This window comes from Triticum aestivum, chromosome 4D (assembly GCF_018294505.1).
Source record: "Triticum aestivum cultivar Chinese Spring chromosome 4D, IWGSC CS RefSeq v2.1, whole genome shotgun sequence".
In the NCBI taxonomy this organism is placed as follows: domain Eukaryota; kingdom Viridiplantae; phylum Streptophyta; class Magnoliopsida; order Poales; family Poaceae; genus Triticum; species Triticum aestivum.
In genome coordinates, this window is record NC_057805.1 from 212,856,610 (window position 1) to 212,863,655 (window position 7,046).

Below are 7,046 nucleotides of genomic sequence, written 5' to 3' on the forward strand. Positions count from 1 at the left end.
GAGATGGTAACTACTGATTTGGTAGAGTCGACTTTGACGATCCGACTACAAACATGCCCGACATTGCGCCTTAGCAATCGCTAAACCAATCTCCGGAGGTTACTGACAATGCCGGAACACGATCAGCCTGACCACGAAGGTCTATTCATGCATGTAATCGAGGAACAAGCTAGATTATGATAAAGCAATCTAAATATTGTGAATATATATGAAGTATTGATAAAAGTGGGGATCCGAAAGCGGTCTTGGTCTGGTCATTGGACACAAACGAAGTACACGAAGTTGCAATAGCTAACTTTTAACTAAACAAACCCCAAAGTCTAAACGGTGCCCTAAGGGCTGTATATATGGAGGAAGAGGGGGGGGGGGAGGATTTTGTGGCCCTTGGTGGAGGGGTCCGAAACCAACCCTATCTCTTCTTTCCCCACATATACGGACTCTAAAAATAGCCTATACTCAAGTATTTCAAAATTACATGGGCCTGGCCCAATAATAAGGTGATGCGGCACCTACAATAGCCTCTACACGAAATTTATGAAGTGGCATCTTGTATATTTCGTCCAAGGCTTCATGTACTCATTATGGTGCCTTCAAAGTCCTGAAATCATCACTTGTAACTCCGTTCTTGTTCCCCTTGCGCATGTCATCATCTCCATGCTTGATCTTGCTCCAATGTTCATCCTTCTTCTCCAACCCAGGCCCTTCATTTGTAAGCAAGACAAATGTATCCAATTTAGGCAGCATCGTATCCTCATGAACATTAGAATCATTACCAAGAAACGAAAGTACCTGGTAATTTAATTGGCGTGCACAAGCTATAGTAATTGGTCCAGTATGTATAGCAGCAGGGGCTGTGGTTGTAACAATGGTATTGATGTCCTCATCATCTTCCCCTTCTTGAAATGAAGTCGTCCTCGGCGGAAGCTCATCTTCCTCACCCAAATAAGGCTTCAATTCTACAATGTTAAAAGTGGGACTAACCCCAAAATTTGCAGGCACATCAAGTTTATATGCATTATCATTTATTTTCTCCAAAACCTTAAAAGGACCATCAACACGTGGCATTAGCTCTGATTTGCGCAAATCAGGGAATCATCCTTACGCAAATGTAACCAAACAAGATCTCCAGGTGCAAACACAACATGTTTTCTACCCTTATCTCCAGCAATTTTATATTTAGCATTCATATGCTCAATGTTCTCCATAGTTAACTCATGCATTTTTAAAATCAATTCAACACATTGTTTAGTATCAAAATTAACCTTCTCCGAATATGGAAGAGGCAACAAATCAATAGGTGAATGAGGTAGGAAACCATATACAATTTCAGAAGGGCACATCTTAGTAGTAGAATGCAGCGAACGATTATAAGCATATTCAATATGAGGCAAGCATTCTTCCCACATTTTCTTATTATTCTTCAAAACAGCCCTAAGCACATTAGACAATGTTCTATTGACTACTTAAGTTTGTCCATCGGTTTGGGGGTGACAAGTGATGTCTACTACACAACCTTCTTCTTGTAGACGTTGTTGGGCCTCCAAGTGCAGAGGTTTGTAGGACAGTAGCAAATTTCCCTCAAGTGGATGACCTAAGGTTTATCAATCCATGGGAGGCGTAGGATGAAGATGGTCTCTGTCAAACAACCCTGGAACCAAATAACAAAGAGTCTCTTGTGTCCCCCAACACACCCAATACAATGGTAAACTGTATAGGTGCACTAGTTCGGCGAAGGGATGGTGATACAAGTGCAATATGGATGGTAGATATAGGTTTTTGTAATATGAAAATATAAAAACAGCAAGGTAACTAACGATAAAAGTGAGCACAAGCGGTATTGCAATGCGTTGAAACAAGGCCTAAGGTTCATACTTTCACTAGTGCAAGTTCTCTCAACAATAATAACATAATTGGATCATATAACTATCCCTCAACATGCAACAAAGAGTCACTCCAAAGTCGCTAATAGCGGAGAACAAACGAAAGATTATGGTAGGGTACGAAACCACCTCAAAGTTATTCTTTCTGATCGATCTGTTCAAGAGTCCATAGTAAAATAACACGAAGCTATTCTTTCCGTTCGATCTATCATAGAGTTCGTACTAGAATAACACCTTAAGACACAAATCAACCAAAACCCTAATGTCACCTAGATACTCCAATGTCACCTCAAGTATCCACGGGTATGATTATATGATATGCATCACACAATCTCAGATTCATCTATTCAACCAACCCAAAGAACTTCAAAGAGTGCCCCAAAGTTTCTACTAGAGAGTCAAGACGAAAACATGTGCCAACCCCTATGCATAGATTCCCAAGGTCACGGAACCCGCAAGTTGATCACCAAAACATACATCAAGTGGATCAATAGAATACCCCATTGTCACCACGGTATCCCACACAAGACATACATCAAGTGTTCTCAAATCCTTAAAGACTCAATCCGATAAGATAACTTCAAAGGGAAAACTCAATCCGTTACAAGAGATAGAGGGGGAGAAACATCATAAGATCCAACTATAATAGCAAAGCTCGCGATACATCAAGATTGTGCCAAATCAAGAACACGAGAGAGAGAGAGATCAAACACATAGCTACTGGTACATACCCTCAGCCCCGAGGGTGAACTACTCCCTCCTCGTCATGGAGAGCGCCGCGATGATGAAGATGGCCACCGGTGAGGGACCCCCCTCCGGCAGGGTGCCGGAACAGGGTCCCGATTGGTTTTTGGTGGCTACAGAGGCTTGCGGCGGCGGAACTCCCGATCTAGTTTATGTCTTGGAGGTTTCTGTATTTATAGGAATTTTTGGCATCGGTCTCACGTCAGGGGGGTCTCCGAGTCATCCACGAGATAGGGGCCCACGCCCAAGGGGGTAGGACGCGCCCTCCACCCTCGTGGACGGATCGGGACTCTTCTGGCCAAACTCTTTTACTCCGGGGTCTTCTTTTGGTCCATAAAAAATCCACAAAATTGGCAGGTCAATTGGACTCCGTTTGGTATTCCTTTTCTGTAAAACTCAAAAACAAGGAAAAAACAGAAACTGGCACTGGGCTCTAGGTTAATAGGTTAGTCCCAAAAATCATATAAAATAGCAAATAAATGCATATAAAACATCCTAGATGGATAATATAATAGCATGGAACAATAAAAAAATTATAGATACATTGGAGACGTATCAACAAGTAGTACTAAAAAGCAGTTTAGTCCCCAACTTAGCCCAAAAATATCTCCAAAAGTGGCTAAGAAATTTAGTATCACGATCTGAAACAATGGTATTTGGCACACCATGCAAGCGAATAATTTCATGAAAGAACAAATCAGCAACATTAGCAACATCACTGCTTTTATGACATAATATGAAGTGTGCCATTTTCGAGAACCTATCCACTATAACAAATATGCTATCCTTCCCCTTCTTTGTTAGAGGTAGACCCAAAACAAAGTCCATAGGTATGTACTCCCATGGAACACTAGGTACAGGCAAAGGCATATAACATTTTCTTTACCCTTCTTGTGTTTAATGACATAAGGGAAAGTCTCAATGAATTCAACCCATTTAGCATGTCTACGGTTCAGTCTTGCTTGACTTTTAATATGTTTCAAAGATTCATGATCAGAATGAATAACTAATTCTTTGGGCCATAAATAATGTTGCCATGTTTCCAAAGTCCGAACAAGAGCATATAATTCCTTATCATAAGTCGAGTAATTCAGACTAGGCCCACTCAATTTTTCAGAAAAGTATGCAACAGGTTTACCATCTTGTAATAACACACCTCCTAATCCAATTCCACTAGCATCACATTCAAGCTAAAAAGTCTTATTAAAATAAGGAAGTTGGAGTAGAGGAGCATGTGTCAACTTATCTTTCAATACCGTGAAGGCTTCTTCTAGCGCGGTACCCCAAACAAAAGGCACATCCATCTTTGTATGCTCATTGAGGGTGTAGCAATGGTGCTAAAATCTCTCACAAAATGCCTATAGAAACCAGCGAGGCCAAGGAAACTCCTCACTTGTGTGACCGTTTTGGGCTGCGGCCAACTCTCAATAGCTTCAATCTTGGCTTTATCAACTTCAATTCCCTGTGGAGTAACAACATCGCCAAGAAAAGATACTCGGTCGATGCAAGAGGTGCACTTCCCAAGGTTACCAAACAAACGTGCATCACGTAGAGCAATAAAAACAACACGTAAATGTACCAAATGTTTCTCCAAAGATCTGCTATAAATCAATATATCCTCAAAGTAAACTACCACAAATTGTCCAATGAAAGCACATAAAACTTCGTTCATTAATCTCATGAAAGTACTAGGTGCATTAGTTAACCCAAAAGGCATGACTGACCACTCATATAATCCAAACTTACTTTTAAATGTTGTTTTCCACTGACCTCCCAATTTCATACGAATTTGATGGTATCCACTACGTAAATCAACTTTGGAGAATATTATAGAGCCACTCAATTCATGTAGCATATCATCTAGCCTAGGAATAGGATGACGATAACAAATAGTAATATTATTAATGCCTCTACAATCAACACACATACGCGACGTACCATACTTTTTTGGCACTAGTATGATAGGAACAACACAAGGACTAAGAGATATGCGTATATAACCTTTGTCGAGCAGCTCCTAGACTTCACACTTAATCTCCTTCGTCTCCTCTGGATTGGTACAGTATGGTGCATGGTTGGGTAGTGATGCACCGGGAATTAAGTCAATCTGATGCTCAATCCCTCAAATAGATGGCAATCCCGGTGCCAAATCTTGTGGAAAGACGTCAGCAAACTCCTGCAAAATGTTAATGATATAAGGAGGCAAAGGGGAAGGCACTTCGTCGAATGAAAATAATGCCTCTTTGCACACAAAAGCATAGCAAACAGATTTGCTGACATCTAGATCGTCAATATCAGATTTGGTGGCAAGTAAACATGCACTTTTCAATTTAATGTCAGAAGAAACACTAGATGGTTTATTATTAGGCTTTATTTGTTGCTCAAGTTCTTTTGCCACAATCTGATTTTTACTCTTATTTTTCGCCTGTTTTGCTTTATTAGCTCTATTAATATAATCTTTCAAAATGGAATCAGGAAACATAGGAAGCAAAGTAATATGTTTATCCTTATGAACAAGGGTATACTGATTGTTTCTACCATGGTGTATAGAATTTTTATCAAATTGCCATGGTCTACCAAGTAATAAGGAACATGTTTGCATGGGTACCACATCAGAATCAACATAATCAGAATATGTAGATATACTAAAATGCACATGAACAGTACATGTTACCTTAACCTTGCCGTTGTTGTTGGACCATTGGATATAGTAAGGATGTGGACGTGGTCTTGTGGTGAGAGATAGCTTCTCCACCATCTCCATGCTAGCCAAGTTGTTGCAGCTCCCTCCATCTATATTGACGTGAACAGAACGTTCCTTCACAACTCCCTTTGTATGGAATAAATTATGCCTCTGATTTTTCTCAGCTTGTGTGACATGCACACTCAAAACACATTGAGTAACTAAACTTTCATACTTCTCAGCATCTTCAACAACCATGTATTATGTCTCATGATCAGAATCATCTCCACCGTGTTCTTCACTTGTAATAAGAGCCAAAGTCTCCTCATCATAGTCACTAGCGGACTCATACCCACCATCCTCAGTAGCAATCATAACACGTGGAGATTTGCATTCTCTCGCAAAATGACCTCTACCCTTACAATGATGACAAATAATATCATGTGTGTGCCCTATTGATGCCATGGATGAAGAAGAGCTTTATGTAGGCCCGATAGGAGTGCTCTTGTTAGATAGTGGGGTTATTGCCTGCTTTCTTGTATCACGGCTGGAAATGGTAGCTGATGGAGGTGCCAGTGTAGAAGAAGGTGTGAAAGTAGAAGATGCACGCGGTGTCCATGATGAAGGTCGACCTGCAGAAAAATTAGCCGCGCCAATGCCTGTCGATCTTGCACTTCACGTTCCGCTTTGCAAGCAAAATTGAATAAACGAGTGATATTGTTATACTCCTTATACTCGAAAATGGTCTGAATATGTCTATTTAAACCACCGATAAAACATGCAAGCGTGGCTTCATTATCCTCAACAATATCACATCTAATCTTGCCAGTTTGTAATTCCTGCAAATACTCCTCTACATAATTTTTTGCTTGTCTCAAACGATGCAGTTTTCGAAGTAATTCACGTTGATAGTATGGTGGAACCCAACGAGTACGCATAGCAGTTTTCAAAGCATTCCAAGTAGTAGGGATATTAGCATGATATAATCTACAATGTTCAGACCACCAAACAGAAGTAAAACTAGTGAATTCACAAACAACAGCAGCACCACGCCTATCCTCAGGATATTGCAAGCATGTGGGTCGTTGTTCAGTTTCTAACTCCCAAGTAAGATATACATCAGGAATTCTACCCTCAAACGGTGGAATATTCAATTTTAATTTAAGAATATGGTCATAATCTCATACCTGAGGTGCTGCCGCAGCCCTACCGTTGCGATTATATACATGAGGTCGACCTGGTGCTGGTGGTGCTGGTGGTTGCACATAGTTCTGATTTTGATCAACCTCATTCTCGTAATAGTCCTCCACCACTACAGTAGCAGCAGGAGCTACTAAAGCATCAATAGCAGTAGCAGTGGCACCAGAAGTTTGTCCTGGCTCAAGTGCAACACGCCGCGCTCGCCCTGCTGGCTCACGGTGTGTTGGTGGTTGTTCATGTTGTTGGAATGGTGTACTAGATGCGGGTGGTGGCTGTGGTAGACGTGTGAGTACTTCATCAAACTTTGCATCCAACTTGGTGTCAATTGTCTTCTCAATGTCATCAATCCTCTCTAGTGCCTTTCCAAAGCTGGCCATCACGTGTTCCACCTGTAGACCCAACATTTGCTGAAATTTATCATGAAGCTCCTTCTTCGTCATGTTCTCCCAGTCAATCTCATCGGCTTGGTCCTGCCATGGTTAGCAGCAATAGAAAACACACAAGAATATGATCCTACAGACTACTAGAAAATGGTGATG